Genomic DNA, 17,668 nt, shown 5'->3' with positions numbered 1-17,668 from the left:
AGATACATGCACTCCAATGTTTACAGGAGCATTATCCACAATAGCCAAACTATGGAAGCAGCCCAAGTGCCCATCAACTGATGATAAAGAAGATGTGATACATATACATTCATAATGGAATATAACTCAGCAATAAAAAATGAAATCTTGCCATTTGCAGGGACATGGATGGAGCTAGAGAGTATTATGCTCAGTGAAAATAAGTCAGAGAAAGATAAATACTGTATGATCTCACTCATCTGTAGATTTAAGAAACAAGGCAAATAAGCAAAGGCAAAAAAAAAAAAAAAAAAAAGAGGCAAACCAAGAAACAGACTCTACACTATAGAGAACAAACTGATGGTTGCCAGAGGGGATGTGGGTGGGGGAATGGGTAAAATAAGTGAGGGAGATGAAGAAGTACCCTTGTTGTGAGGAGCAGAGGGTGTTATATGGAAGTGTTAAATCACTGTATTGAACACTTGAAACTAATATTACATTGTATCTTTAACTGGAATTTAAATAAAAACTTTTTTTAAAGGTTTTTTAAAATGGTGATATATTCTTTTTTTTTTAAGGTTTTCATTCATTTTTTAGAAACAGAGACAACGACAGAGATGGAGCACGAGTGGGGGAGGGGTAGAGAGCGAGGCAGACAGAATCCGAAGCAGGCTCCAGGATCTGAGCTGTCAGCCCGATGCAGGGCTCGAACCCACAAGCTGTGAGATCACGACCTGAGCCGAAGTCGGATGCTCAACCGACTGAGCCACCCAGGTGCCCCTAAATGGTAATATATGCTTAAAATAGAAAAAAAAAAAATGAGTATTAAATATGCATGGACTAAAAAAACAAAAAACAAAAACAAATGAACTATAACTACCACATTTTACTACTCTGAGTTAGTTCACCTCTGTTATTTTATAAATAATACTTTAAATAGAACTAATATTAGGATATAAAAGATAATTTTTTAACACGGACAGCAAGCTGGGGTAAGGGAATTAGTGCTTATATTATTAGCATATTGATAATTCTTTCATTAAGAAAAAAACCTTTATAATTTTGTTCTGGAATACAATGGCTGTCTTTAGGGGTATTATTACAGCAAATATGGCAATAACATTAAAATGATGACATGAAACACAAAAAACTTTTTTTTAAACAAAGCAAGTAGAATAAAGAACTGAAACTATAAAAGTCTGGCACAGAGGAAATTACTTGGCTCCTAATAAAAATAGTCACCAACATTCATCAAGTATCTTCTGAATTTCAGGCATTCTGCTAAAGAGGCATTGGAAATAAAAAGATGAATAAGACATAGACTCTCTTCTCAAGGGATCCATTAAGACAAGGTATAAATGGATGGTGCCAAGATCCACAAATGCTATCGTCATAAAATGAAAAGCAGAAAGTGTTCTTATTTCTTATTAATTAGGCAGGCAACCTTGGGCAAGTTAATTTTCCTGACTGTGCTTCAGTGTCCTATTGGTTAAATGGGAATAAAAAGAACACCTACCTCACAGGATTATTATGAAGATGAAATGTACATATTTGTAAAGCACTTAGAACAGACTTGGCACATACTAAATGTTAGACAAGTCTTTGTTAAATAAGTGCAAATACATTCCACAGCTTAGAATTATCAAATTTAATCCAGTTTAAATATTTTGACTAAATGAATATGCACAGCACTAACAAAAAATACATTTTAAGCAACTCTGGTCTTCATGACAGAGCAAAGTGAAAATCTTCTTACTCCTCCCAGAAGTTACTCAAAAGCAATAAAGAGAATAAAAAACATACATGCAAACATTATCTCCAATAAAACTAGGAAACATATGAAATATAAGTGAAAGATAAGCCAAAAGAGAGACAAACTGGAGAAGGAGGGTGAATATAAGGCACAAGCCTCCAAAACTCAAGGGCAGAGGTGTCTACATTTCTTCAAGTATACTTCCTGAGGTATAAAATTTAAACCACATTTGCAACAACGAAAACAGGGGACGTGGGCTGGGGAAAGAGCTTTGTTGTTCACAGTTTGAAGAAGTAGAGGAGACAGTACTAAATTAGGAAACAATAAACAAGCTACATAAACAAGCTACACTAGCAGAAATTAGGTTGCTGGTGTGGCAAAAAGATAGTGAGACAGCTTGCACTACCAACGGTCCAATCTTCTCTGGTAAAGGAGAAATAAAATAAATTAATACACACAAACCTGGTTGTAAAGAAAATTACTGTAGATTTGGAAGACTGTAGCTACCCTGAGATACCTACAAAAAGTAGTACGGGGAAAACCCCCTTCATTCAAAAAATAAATAACCCAAATGTAAATTTTAAAAAAGGAAAAACAGTAGCCAAAGGACACTCATGAGAAAAATGCTGCCATCAAGCAAATGAAATATGTAACCAATACTTCAAATGAACTTTTAAAACTTAAGTAATAATTTTAAAAACTAATAAAGAAATACCACTTTCAGATCAAATTACAATGTTCAAATGCCAAGAGAAGAGCAGTGGAGAAAGTGGGTATTCCCTCTTGTTCCTGATGTTAGGGGGAAAGATGTGTCTTTTGCCACTGAGTACAGCTGACCCTTACACAATACAAGCCGTCAAAAATCCATGTATGGCTTTTGACTCCCCAAAACCTTAACTATGCATAGCCTACTGGTGACTGTAAGCCTTACCAATAACAAACAATTAACACATTTGTATATTATATACTGTATTCTTACCATAAACTAAGCTACATAAAAGAAAATGTTATTAAGAAAATCATAAGGAAAAGAAAATAAATTTATAGTACTGTACTGTATTTATCAAAAAAATTTGGACCCACATGGTTCAAACGCATGTTGTTCAAGGGTCAACTGTATAATGAATGTTACTGTGGGTTTTTCTATGAGCCCTTTATGATATTAAGGAAGTTTCCGGGGCACCTGGTGGCTCAGTCAGTTAAGCATCTGACTCTTGGTTTCAGTTCTAGTCATGGTGTCATGGTTCACTAGATCAAGCCCCATGCTGGGCTCCAAGCTGATAGCTTGGAGCCTGCTTGAGATTCTCCTCCCTTTCTCTCTGCCGCTCCCTCCCTCTCTCTCAAAATAAATAATTTTTTTAAAAGGAAGTTTCCTTTTATTCCTAGTTTACTGAGTGTTTTTTAATATATTTGTCTAAATTTCTTGAGTATAACTGACACAGGATGCTACATGTGTTTATATGTGTTACAATATTTCAGGTATATAACAGTGATCCAACTTCTCTTTAAAAAAAATTTTTTTTTTAATTTTTTTTTTCAACGTTTATTTATTTTTGGGACAGAGAGAGAGACAGAGCATGAACGGGGGAGGGCCAGAGAGAGAGGGAGACACAGAATGGGAAACAGGCTCCAGGCTCTGAGCCATCAGCCCAGAGCCCGACGCGGGGCTCGAACTCACGGACCGCGAGATCGTGACCTGGCTGAAGTCGGACGCTTAACCGACTGCGCCACCCAGGCGCCCCTAAAAAAAATTTTTTTTTATTAATGTTTTTTATTTATTTTTGAGACAGAGAGAGACAGAGCATGAACGGGGGAGGGGCAGAGAGAGAGGGAGACACAGAATCGGAAGCAGGCTCCAGGCTCTGAGCCATCAGCCCAGAGCCCGACACGGGGCTCGAACTCACAGACCGCGAGATCGTGACCTAAGCCGAAGTCGGCCGCTTAACCGACTGAGCCACCCAGGCGCCCCCCAACTTCTCTTTAAGTTATGCTATGATCATCACGAGTGTAGCTACCATCTGTTACCACACAGTGCTCTTACAATATCATTGACTATATTTTCTATGCTGTGCCTTTAGTTTACTGAGCAGTTTTAACATGAAAAGGTGCTGAATTTTGTCAAATGCTTTTCCTGTCTCTATTGACATGATTATATGGTTTTGTCCTTTGTTCTATTTGTATGGTGTATTTCATTCATTGATTTTCTTATATTGAACTTTTACATTCCTGGGATGAATCTCACTCTGTCAAAGTGTATAATCCTGTAAACGTGTTGTTGTTTTTTGAGAATTTTTCCATCAATGTTCATAGGGATATTGATCTGTAGTTTTCTTGTGATATCTTTGTGTGACTTTCATATCAGAATAATGAGGACCTCATAGAATGTAAGTGTTCCCTTCTCTAATTTTTTTTGGTGGGGGGGTTGGGGGGGGAGTGTTTGAGAAGGACTGGTGTTAATTCTTCTTTAACTGTTTAGTAAAGTCCACCTATGAAGATGTCTACTCCTAGACTTTTTGTTGGAAGGTTTTTAATTACTGATTCAATTTCATTATTTGTAAAAGGTCTGTTGAGAATTTCTATTCTTTTCTTGAATCAGTTTTGGTAATTTGTGTGTTTCTAGGAATTTGTCCTTTTCATCTAGGTTATCCAATTTGTTGGCATACAACTGCTCATAGTACTCTTATAATACTTTTTATTTTAATGGTAGAATAAAGAGTAATGCCCCCATTTTCATTTCTCATTTTAGCTATTTGCATCTTCTCTCTTTTTTCTTAGACTAGTTAAAGATTTGCCTATTGTTGAGCTCTTCAAAGAATCGACTTTGGTTTCATTCATTCTCTCTACTGTCTTTCTATCCTCTATTTCATTTATCTCTGATCTAATCTTTATTATTTTCTCTCTTTTTCTGGTTTTGGATTTGGTTTGCTATTTACTAGTTTCTTGGGTGTAAAGTTAGGTTGATCTGAGATCTTTATTTGTAATGTAGGTGTTCAGAGCTACTAATTTCCCAGAGTAGCTTCACTGCATACTGTAAGTTTTGGTATATTGTGTTTTTGTTTTCATTCCCGTCAAAGTATTTTCTAATTTTCCCAGTGATTTCTTTTGACCCACTAGTTATTTAAGAGTATGTAGTTCTGGGGCGCCTGAGTAGCTCAGTCAGTTAAGCATCCTACTTCAGCTCAGGTCATGATCTTGTGGTTCACAAGTTCAAGCCCCACGTTGTTGTTCAACAAGGATGCCAACAAGGATGCCACAACCATTAAAAGGAGAAAGAATAGTCTTTTCAACAAATAGTGCTACAAGTGAATTTCCATATACAAAAGAATGAAATTGGACCCCTATCTCATTCCAAATGTAAAATTTAACTCAAAGTGGACCAAAGATTAAATGTAATAGCTAAAACTATTAAATTCTTAAAAGAAAGTATAGGAGTAAATCTTCAAGATCTCCAATTTGGCAATAGATTCTTAAATGGAACACCAAAAGCATATCAAGAAAAGAAAAAAAAAGTAAAACAACTTCATCAAAGTTAAAAATATGCATCAAAGGACATTATCAGGGCAACTGGGTGGCTCAGTCGGTTAAGCGTCTGCCTCTGGCTCAGGTCATGATCTCAGTTTGTGGGTTCGAGCCCCGCATTGGGCTCTGTACTGACAGCTCAGAGCCTGGAGCCTGCTTCAGATTCTGTGTCTCTTCTCTCTCCCTTTGCCCCTCCACAGATCATGCTCTGTCTCTCTCTCTCTCTCTCTCTCAAAAATGAATAAATGTTAAAAAAGTTAAAAAAAAAAAAAGACATTATCAAAGATATGAAAAGAAGGGTTGCCTGGCTGGCTCAGTCAGTAGAGCATGTGACTCTTGATCTTGGGATTGTGAGTTCGAGCCCCACATTTGATGTAGAGATTACTTTTAAAAAAACAAAAGGAAAGAATATGAAAGGGAAGGAAGGAAAGAAAATGAAAAGACAATAGAATAGGAAAATTATTTGCAAATCATGTATCTGATATAAAGGCTTAATATCCAGAATACATAAAGAATTCTTAAAAATCTATAGCAAAGAGACCAATGGCCCAATTTTAAAAGGCAAAAGCAGGGGATTCTGGGTGGCTCAGTCAGTTGGTGTCTTACTCTTGATTTCAGCTCAGGTCATGGTCTTGCGGTTTATGGGATCAAGCCCCACGTCAGGCTCCAAGCTGACAGCACAGAGACTGCTTGGGATTCTCTCTCTCCCTCTCACTCTGCCCCTTCCCCTCCTCATGCTCTCTCTCTCAAGATAAATAAAACTTTTTTAAAAATTTAAGTTAAATTAAAAATGCAAAAGTATTAAATATACATTTTTCCACAGAAAATATACAAACGGTCAATAAGCACATGAAAGCACATGAAAAGATGTTCAACATCCATTAGTCACTAGGAAAATGCAAATCAAAACCACCGCAAGTTATCACTTTGGACCCACTGGAATGGTTATACACAAAAGCAAAAGAACAAATACTGGCCAGGATGTGGAGAAGTAAGAACCTTCATACATTGCTGATGAGAATGTAAACCAGTACGGCTTCTAGAAAACAACCTGACACATCCTCAAAAAAAGTAAACACAGAATTACTATGTGATGTAACAATTCCACTCCTCAGCATACATACTCACAAGAAGTGAAAAATTAAAACAAAAGCTTATAGACCAAAGTTCATGGCAGTGTTATCCATAATAGCCAAAAAGTGGAAATAACCCAAATGCCCATCAACAGATCAATGAATATGCAAAATGTGGTATATCCATAAAATGAAATTTTATTTAGCCATAGAGTGTAATAAATACTGATACATATTACAACATGGATGAACCTCAAAAAATACTTGGTAAGTGAAAGAAGCCAGCCACAAAAGGCCACTGTATTTATAGGTTCTCCAGAGAAATAGAACCAAGATGATGTGTATATGTATAAAAAGATATTTATTTTAAGGTACTGGCTCACATGATTATGGAGGTTGGCAAATCTAAAATCTGCAGGGTAGGATAATAGGCTGGAGACCCAGAGAAAAGCCAAGGTTGCCATTTAAGTCAAAGGTCATCAGGCTGGAGACCCACAAAGGAGCTGCTTTTAGGTCCAAAGGCCATCTGCTGCAGAATTCTCTTACCTGGGAAGGAAGCCAGTCTTTTGTTCTATTCAGGCCTTCAGCTGATTAGATGAGGCCCACCATATTATGGTGAGCAATCTGCTTTATTCAAAGTCTACTGATTTAAATATTAGTCTCATACAAAAACATCTTCAGAAAAACATTCATATAATATTTGACACGTCTGGGCACTGTGGCCCAGCCAAGTTGACATATAAATTAAAAATTACAGCCACATACTAAATGATTCCATTTTTATGAAATGTTGAGAGAAAGCAAATCCATAGAAATAAAAAGCAGATTAATCATTGTCATGAGCTTAGGGAAGGGGGTGAAATGGCAAGTGATTACTTATTTGTATGGGGTTTCTTTCAGGGTAATAAAAATGTTCTGGAATTAGTGATGATACTTGTACAACACTGTGAATATACTGGAAACCACCTAATTGTATACTTTAAAATGTTAAAATAAGCATAACTTTCTGTTATGTTAATTTTACTTAATATTTGTTTTTTAAAGTTTATTTTATTTATTTTGAGAGAGAGAAAGCAGGGGAGGGGCAGAGAGAGACAGACACAGAATCCGTCAGTGCAGAGCCCAATGTGGAGCTCAAACCCACGAACAGCGAGATCATGACCTGAGCCTAAGTTAAGAGTTGGATGCTTAACAGACTGAGCTGCCTAGGTGCCCCAATTTTACTTAACAAAATAACTTATTGATATTTCCTGTGAATAAGATCCTGTCAATAAGAATACATCTGTATTATGGCACATTGACCCACCAATGGCACTTTTCCATGGTACGTGACACTTTATATTGCTAATGTTCAGCATATAAATGAATATTTATAGGGTACTGGCATCAAAAAAAAAAAAACCCACATGGGGGCACCTAGGTGGCTCAGTCAGTAAGCATCTGACTTCGGCTCAGGTCATGATCTCACGGTTCATGACTTCGAGTCCCACATCGGGCTCTGTGCTGACAGCTCAGAGACTGGAGCCTGCTTCAGATTCTGTGTCTCCCTCTTTCACTGCCCCTCCCTTGCTCACACTCTGTCTCTCAAAAACAAACATTAAAAAATAATAAAATAAAATAAAATAAAATAAAATAAAATAAAATAAAATAAAATATAAAATAAAATAAAATAAAATGACACATAGACCTACAACAGAATAGAGAGCCCAGAAACAAACCCATGTATATACAGTCAACTAATATTTGACAAGGGAGCCAAGAATACTCAATGGGGAAAGGACAGTGTCTTCAATAAATGGTAGTGAGAACACTATCCACATATAAAAGGATGACACTGGACCCCTATTTTATACCACTTACAAAAATTAACTCGAAATAGTTAACTGTAAGACCTGAAACCAGGGGCGCCTGGGTGGCGCAGTCGGTTAAGCGTCCGACTTCAGCCAGGTCACGATCTCGCGGTCCATGAGTTCGAGCCCCGCGTCGGGCTCTGGGCTGATGGCTCAGAGCCTGGAGCCTGTTTCCGATGCTGTGTCTCCCTCTCTCTCTGCCCCTCCCCCGTTCATGCTCTGTCTCTCTCTGTCCCAAAAATAAATAAACATTGAAAAAAAAAAAAAGTTAAAAAAAAAAAAAAGACCTGAAACCATAAAACTCCTAGAAGAAAACATAAGGTAAAACAGTTCCTTGACATTGGTCTTGGCAATAATTTCTTGGAAATGATACAAAATCACCAGCAGCAAAAGCAAAAATAAACAAGTTTTACTACATCAAACTAAAAACCTTCTGCGCAGCAAAAGAAACAATCAACAAAATAAAAAGGCAACCTACAGACTGAGAGAAAATATTTACAAGCCAAATATTTGATAAGGTGTCACTATCCAAAATACATAAGAAACTCATAGAACTCAGTAGGAAAAAAAAATAATAATAACCCAATTAAAAGGGGGAAGAGGACCTGAAAAGACAGTTTTCTAAAGAAGACATACAAATGGTCAACAGGTACATGAAAAGGTACTCAACATCACCAATCATCAAGGAAACATAAATTAAAACTAAAATGAGATATTATTTCACACCTGTTCATATGGCAATTACCAAAAAGAAAAGAAACAAGTGTTGGCCAACGTGGAGAACACATAATCCTTAGGCACTGTTGGTGGGAATGTAAACTGGCGCAACCACTACGGAATACGGTATGGAGGTTTCTCAAAAAATTAAAAATAAAACTACCACATGATTCAGTAATCCCACTTCTGGGTTTGTATCTAAAGGAAATGAAATCAGTATCTTGAAAAGATATCTATATCCCTGTATTCAATATAGCATTATTCACAATAGCCAAGACATAGGAACAACCTAAGTGTCCACTGACAGAAAAATGGATTAAAAAAGCATGGTCTGTGTGTGCACGCACATGTGTGTATACATACATACACAAATATATACATATACACAATGACACACACAAAAAAGGAAATCTAGCCATTTGCAAGATCAATGGAAATTGAGGGCATTATACTAAGTGAAATAAGTCAGAGAAACATGCTGTATGATCTCACTTATATGTGGAATCCAAAAAAGCTAAAAAATCACAGACAGAAACAGAATAGTCGTGGCTAGAGGATGGGGGAAATGGCGAGATGGTGGTCAAAGGGTACAAATCAATACAAGATGAATAAGTTCTGGGGTGTATCATATAGTTCTAAATGTACATCAGAGTGGCTATAGTTAACAACTGTAGATTATACATTGAAAGTTGCTAAAAAAAGAAAAATAGACCTTAAATGTTCTTACCACACACACAAAAAAGTTAATTATGTGATATGATGGATGTGTTAACTAACCTACAGTGGTAATCATTTTGCAATATAGACATGTATTGAATCATCCCACTGTATACCTTAAGCTTCTACAATGTTATACGTCAATTACATCTCAATATAGCTGGAAAAAAATGAAATTCAAATGAAATGCCTTAACCAAAAACTGTCAAGAAACTAGAAATAAAAAGAAACTTCCGGGGTTCCTGGGTGGCTGAGTCAGTTAAGGGTCTGAATTTTTATCTCGGCTCAGATCATGATCTCATTGCTCATGAGATCAAGCCCTGCAATGGACTCTGCACTGACAGCACAGAGCCTGCTTGGGATTTTCTCTCTCCCTCTCTCTCTCTGCTCCTTCCCTGCTCATGCACAAGCATGGCTCGCTCACTCTCAAAATACATAAATAAACTTAAAAAAAAAAAAAAAAAAAAAAGAACCTTCCTAGACCTGATTAAGGGCATCTATTAAAACTCTACAGATAAAACATGTGCAGTCTCAATGATTTTGACCTAAGATTAGGAAGAAAGCAAAGAGATAGAAAGTAAGGATGTCCACTCTCATCACTTCCATTCACTAACGGGTACAATATGAAAGGGCAAGAAAAGGAATGAGGCATAAGAATTGGAAAGGAAAAAGTCAAACTATCTTTTTTTTAGATGACATGATTATGTACAGAGAAAAAAAAATTTTTTTTACAGGGAAAATATTAAGAAATCCACAGAAAAGCTACTAACTTAGTAAATTTAGCTAGGTCACAGGATATAACCTAATATTCAATATTCACTTCCATATCAGCAATGAACAGTAAGAAAATGAATTTTTTCAATGCTCCATTTACAACAGCATCAAAAAATAAAATAAAATGTTTATGGATAAATTTAACAAATGATATGGAATACCAAGACACTGAAAAATGCAAAACACTGTGAAGGAACATTAAATATATTAAATAATAAATAAATGGAAAGATATCCTACTTTCATGGACTGAAACACTTTTATGTTATTAAAATGACAGTTCTACTGGAACTGAAAAACAGAGTCAATACAGTCACAATTAAAATCCTAGCAGGCCTTTTGAAGAAATTGACAAGTTAATAGTTAATAAGCTTTCTATTGAAAACAAAAAATCTAAAATAGCTAAAACACCTCTGAAAAAGAACAAGATGGGAAGATTTACATTACTTAATTTCAAGACTTACAATAAGACTATAGTTATCAAAACAGTGTGGTAGTGGCATGAAGATAAACAAATAGCTCAATGAATCAAAATAGTATCCATGAAAACACACACACACACCCCAAGTGATTTTCAACAAAGATGCAAAAGCTAATTCAATGCAGCAAAGATAAGCTTTTCAACAAATGGTGATGGAACAATGAACTTGAAATGGATCGTGACACTAAATGTTAAGCAGGGCACAAAAAAGCAAAGAAAAATTTGATGAAGCAGATTTCACCCAAATTTGAACCTTTTATTCTTTGAAAGACACAAGTTAAGAAAATGACAAAGCAAGCCACACACTAGGAAGGAGAAAAAATTATCTTATAAAGGGCTCGCATAAATAACTCTTACAGTTCAACATTAAGAAGTCAAACAATCCAATTTTTATTTTATTTTTTCAAAAAAAATTTTTTTTAACGTTTATTTTTGAGATAGAGAGAGACAGAGCATGAACGGGGGAAGGTCAGAGAGAGGGAGACACAGAATCTGAAACAGGCTCCAGGCTCTGAGCTGTCAGCACAGAGCCCGACACGGGGCTGGAACACACAAAGCGCGAGATCATGACCTGAGCCGAAGTCGGCCGCTTAACCGACTGAGCCACCCAGGCGCCCCCAAACAATCCAATTTTTAAATATGGGCAAAAGATGTGAACTGGCATTTCACAAAAGAAACTATCTAAATAGTCAAGAATAGGGGCGCCTGGGTGGCGCAGTCGGTTAAGCGTCCGACTTCAGCCAGGTCATGATCTCGCGGTCCGTGAGTTCGAGCCCCGCGTCAGGCTCTGGGCTGATGGCTCAGAGCCTGGAGCCTGTTTCCGATTCTGTGTCTCCCTCTCTCTCTGCCCCTCCCCCGTTCATGCTCTGTCTCTCTCTGTCCCAAAAAAATAAATAAATGTTGAAAAAAAAAATTAAAAAAAAAAAAAATGGTCAACAATAATGAAAAGATGTTTAACATCACTAGTCATTAACGAAATGCAAATTAAAATGACATACCACCAAACACCCCACTAGAATTACTGAAGTTAAGAACGCGAACAATATCAAGTGTTTATGAGGATATGGTACAACTGGAATGCTCATATACTGCTGACAGGAATACCAAATGGTACAGCTACTCTGAAAACATTTTGGCTGTTTCTTATCAAGTGAATACACATGTATTAAATAAAGGACCCAGCAATCACACTCTTAGGTATTTACTGAAGAGAAATGAAAACAGGTCCATTCAAAGGCTTGTACACAAATATCACAGCAGCCAAAAATGTAAACAGTTTGTAACAGCTAAAAACTGGAAACAATGAAATGCCCATCGACTGGTGAATTGATAAACAAACTGCAATATACCCTTACTATGGAAAACTACTTAGCAATAAAAAATGAATAAAATATTAAGATATGCAACAATATGAATCTCAAAAAACACTGCACTGAACACAAATTACACTGAATAAAATATGTTAAACACAAAAGTACCTACAGTATGATTCCATGTATAAGGAATTCTAGGAAAGACACAGATATAATGACAGAAAGAAGATCACTAGCTGTCTGCAGCTGGGGCATCAAAGGGCACAAGAAAACATTTTAAGCTGATGGAAATGTTCCGTATCTTGAGCATGGTGGTGATAATTTAATTACATACAATTACTAAAAAAATCAAACTATGTATGCTTGAAAATGATTTTTATTGCAGGCAAATCATACCTCAATAAAGTTGAAAGTAAATAAAACATAAAAGTGGAAAATAAATAAAAATTAAGTAACACCACTTCAGAATCTGCAAAAGACTGACATAAAAAATTTTTGGTTTATCATTTCTGAAAAGTCAAAGTGCTTCCATTGTTACAAGATTTGATTTCGAGTTAGTTTAGGATCATTGCCTGAACCTCTATGCTGGACCAAGTATCTGTCTGCTATATTCCCAAAGCATGTATCTGTCGTACTGCTAACTACATTACAGTGAAAATATCTCTGTATAATGCTAAGTGAAATACAACACTCAGAGAAAGACAAACACCATATGATTTTCACTCACATGTGGAATTTAAGAAACAAAACAAATGAGCAAAGGGAAAAAAGAAAGAGAGACAAACCAAGAAACAGACGCTTAACTAGAGAGAACAAACTGATGGTTACCAGAGGGAAGGTGGGTGGGGGAATAGGTGAAACAGGTGAAGGTGATTAAGAAAGGAGCGTACCTGTACACTGGGTAATGTATGGAAATGTTGAATCTATATTACACTATACTAATAGCATATGTTTTATATATTAATATATGATACTGTACTATATACTATCAGACAATTCTGTATACCTAAAACTAATACAACACTGTATGTTAACTTTATTGGAATTAAAATTAAAAAATAAATAAAATAGGGAATACATACATAGAAAAAAAATACCTGCATTTGTGTCTATCTCTCTTACATATCTTTGTACCTCCAAGCATTAAGTTTGATGCCTGGTACGCAGATGCTCAATTAAACTGAAATGAATCTATACAGAACTTACACATAAACTACAGATACATATACTTTTCAAGAAAAAAGTTAAGATATGCCAGAAAAGAAAAAAGGGCTTGTTAACATCAGCTTTCTTTACATTACTTTAGAGTGTACACAAATTTATTTTAGATATTCATAAAATCTAATTATTTTTTTTTTATTTTTTTTTTCAACGTTTATTTATTTTTGGGACAGAGAGAGACAGAGCATGAACGGGGGAGGGGCAGAGAGAGAGGGAGACACAGAATCGGAAACAGGCTCCAGGCTCTGAGCCATCAGCCCAGAGCCTGACGCGGGGCTCGAACTCACAGACCGCGAGATCGTACCTGGCTGAAGTCGGACGCTTAACCGACTGCGCCACCCAGGCGCCCCCATAAAATCTAATTATAACAAGCCATATTAATTTGACATGATATTCCTCTAAGAATCCCACAAATCAAGCAAATCCTCCTCCAGAGGTTTGTAAAAGCCTTTAAAAGTTCCCCTCATTAAAGTATCCTTTAGTTTTGTAATATCTGAAACAAGGTGCCAAATGTTCCAGTAAATACTACCAGTGCAACTGCTAAGGCAAAAAGTATCAAGAAATGTTTTCTGTTACACAGCTTCAGAGGACCCAACAGTCACACTTTCCCACTATGCACAGAGCTCATCTTAAATGTAGGCTAGACTATGGGGCATCTGACTGGCTTAGTCCATGGAACATGAGATTCTTGATCTTGGGGTTGTGAGTTCAAGCCCCATGTTGGGTGTAGAGATTACATAAAAAATGAAAATAAATGCAGGCTGTAATATAAGCACTAGTAGCTGCACTGCAATTCCAGTGCAGGTCAGTTGGCCTGCCATTTGGCATTAGTGAAAAACCCTCTGCACACTTTATACCTAGTACAATTAAATAACACACAACATGACACCATTTCACTCTACGTCTCCTAATCAGAAAAGACTGTACAAACTTACTAATGTAAGGCAAGAGAGTTGCAGTACTAAATGGTGAAATTCTAATATAGTTTAATTACATTTCAACAGAATACATTCATTTAAAAGCAGGTCAGCAATGGACTGAGCCACAGAGACTGACATGCAGCAACAATAATCCCTGTTAAGTAAAGCATTTCAAGATCTTCAGAGTCCTTTCCCATCTTATCCCCTCTGCCCTTCACAACAACCCTGTGAAACCAGAAAAGGCTATTTCCACCCCATAAATGAGGCAAGTTACAGACGAGAGCAATTTAAAAACACACACAATTGCTAGTAAGTAGTTCTGGTTAGGTCGGGGGAGAAACTGGGGAAAGAACCTAGAACCAATTTTATTTAAGACATTTTCCATGATAAATAATATGAAACTTGGTGATAAAAATGAAGCCAAGGATAAAGAGAATAAGGACAATGAAACAAATAATCAATTTTACATTATTTCCATATTTTATTGCCTTCCCTTCCACTGTCTACAGTACACCCTCATATAAGACATCACCATATGCCTCACTAATGTCACTTCCCTAGAGAAGATCTCGGAAACAAAAATACAGTAGGGAAGTGGAAAGAGAATAGGTTAGGAGTCAGAGATCCTGAATTTTTCTAATCCTGGCTTTGGATAAGTATCTTCATCTCTTTGAGCAACAATTTTTACATCTGCAAATCACATATATCTTACTAGGCTGTTTTGAAGATTAAGTGAAATAAATGGATATAGAAGCACTTTGGGAAATGTAAAGAACTCAGCTAATGCTTATTATTAGGCTACAAATATGTGGTACAAAAATTCATAATAGGTGTCTTACAGAATTGTGTTAATAAATCCAAATTATTTTAATTATTTATAAGTTTTACACAATCATATATACAATCACTTTAAAAAATATTTGTTGAGGGGCGCCTGGGTGGCTCAGTAGGTTGGTGTCTGACTTCAGGTCAGGTCATGATCTTGTGGTTTGTGGGTACGAGCCCCGCATCGGGGTCTCTACTATCAGTGCAGAGCCCGTCTCAGATTTTCTGTCTCACTCTCTCTCTGTCCCTCCTTCTGTCTCTCTCACTCTCAAAATTAAACATAAGATTTTTTTTTAATTAAAAATTTTTGTTGACTGAATAGACTATTCCAGAATTAACAATAATTTTTAAATCTGTTAAGTCCAAATGAAGAAAATGCACTGTATTACAGAACTCTAAAATCTGACAAGATATTTGGTAAAATAAGTACCTGTAAAGTTAGCTGGTAAAAGTAAGGCTTCGATCTTCACAGGATTCTCTACAAGCTAATATTTGCATCCAAACATTTCCAGAACTACTTAAAAATCATAAAATCAGAGAAATGAGAAACTTTAGACATCACGGAGAGAACACCTTTGATTCACAGAAAAAGTGACTGAGGCAAGAAAGAATTTTATACAATTTTCAAATTTCCCTTACTGGAGCTGGGAGTGTGTGGAAGAGAAGAACATCAAAAACAAAATGAAGCAAGAATTTCTTCCAGTTAGGGTCTTAAATCTGCATTCCCCTCATCAAAAAATCCTTGAGTATAGTAACAAGAAAACAGCTATAGGAAGTTACTGAATTTCTGCAGAATTAAAAAATTTATGGCTAGAATACTACAATTCCAATCATAACACTGCCTAAGAATTTCACATTTTGACAGAGATAGAATAATATCTTACAGGATTAATAAACATATTTATTTATAAATAAATATTGTGGATCACTTCTCAGGCTTTTGGCTGAAATCAAGTGTAGAATCTGTTCTTATCAATTTAACAAGTACTGTGGAAAATTTAAAAACTACCACTGGATATCCAGAACTCTGAACTTCTTATAGCCTAGTTCATAGATGTATTACTATTTACTGGAAAATCTGTTTGTTTGTTTTTTTTTGTTTTTTTTTTTTTAAGTAGGCTTCACGCCTAGTGTGGATTCCAGTCCTGGGCCTGAACTCATGACCCGGAGATCGAGAACTGAGCTAAGATCAAGAGTTGGACACTTAACTGACTGAACCACCCAGGCACCACTGGAAAATCTGTGTTCTTTTTTTTTTTAATTTTTTTATTTATTATTTTTGAGAGAGTGAGTGGGGAAGGGGTGGGGGGGGCGGGCAGTGCAGATAGAGGATCCAAAGCAGGCTCTGTACTGACAGCAGAGAGCCCGATGCAAGGCTTGAATTCATGAATCGTGAGATCACAACCTGGGCTGAAGTTGGACACTTACCCGACTGAGCCACCCAGGCGCCCCTGGAAAAGCTGTATTCTTAAAAGTGCTTTGTAATATTTCCCTAAAATTAAAACTTTATATATTTGAATACACACCTAATTTAAATCTAAAAAGTTTACTTTGGTCAACATTTGCTTTACACATGTCACATAAAACTGATAGAGCAAAGACGCAAACTGAGAGTGGTGTCTCCAGACACCACTTTTTAAGATAAGTAAGAAAGCAACAGTGATCATCTCTGGATGACAGGACCACGGAGTGATTTTAACTTTCTGTGAACATTTTTCAACATGGAAGTACAACTAAAAATATAAACCCACATCCATGTAGTTACCACAAATGTTAAACTTACATTTTATTTGCTTCAAATGTATTTCGGGGAAATGTAACTGTACAATATACTAAAGTCTACCAGTTCTAGAACTTATCCACCTTCTCTTTTTTTTTTTTTTAATTTTTTTTTTCAACGTTTATTTTATTTGTGGGACAGAGAGAGACAGAGCATGAACGGGGGAGGGGCAGAGAGAGAGGGAGACACAGAATCGGAAACAGGCTCCAGGCTCTGAGCCATCAGCCCAGAGCCTGACGCGGGGCTCGAACTCACGGACCGCGAGATCGTGACCTGGCTGAAGTCGGACGCTTAACCGACTGCGCCACCCAGGCGCCCCTCCACCTTCTCTTCTAAGAGACGACCAATACCATGTGCTTCCTACCCAAGTTTTTATACTTTAAATATACAGATTTCTACCAACAGTACATAGTATTTTGTCATTCTGCGATTTGGGTCTTTCCGGTAAATGTTAAGACTATGAGATCCACCCAAGAGATGTATTTCTTTCAATTGTTGCATTATATTTCATCATACATTTATACCACTATTCATTTATTCAGCCATCTCCCTAAAAAGCACTTTAAATTGTTACCCATTTTTTGCAATTATATAACAATTTGTTCAGTCTTTTTATATAATACGCATATAATAAAATGCATAAATTTTATATATGTATTATGTGAGTTGTGACAAACATATACACCTGTGTAATCCAAATGCCTATCAAGATAGAGAATGACAGCATCATCCCAGAAAGTTCCTTCA

General features: G+C 36.4%; 1 protein-coding gene and 1 pseudogene across 2 annotated transcripts in view; one reads left to right on the top strand and one right to left on the bottom strand.

Annotated features, from left to right (window-relative positions):
- Positions 1–17,668, bottom strand: part of FCHSD2 (FCH and double SH3 domains 2) — a 310,129-nt gene that overhangs the window by 255,776 nt on the left and 36,685 nt on the right. The gene's annotated exons all lie outside the window — the stretch shown is intronic.
- LOC124506617 (uncharacterized) lies at positions 16,066–16,223 on the top strand (annotated as a pseudogene).

This window comes from Lynx rufus, unplaced genomic scaffold (assembly GCF_022079265.1).
Source record: "Lynx rufus isolate CCGP_SWC_20201006 ecotype Redwood Valley unplaced genomic scaffold, mLynRuf1.p SCAF_9, whole genome shotgun sequence".
NCBI lineage: Eukaryota > Metazoa > Chordata > Mammalia > Carnivora > Felidae > Lynx > Lynx rufus.
The sequence above is the reverse complement of the archived record's forward strand: the minus strand, read 5'-3'. Positions and strand labels throughout refer to the sequence as shown.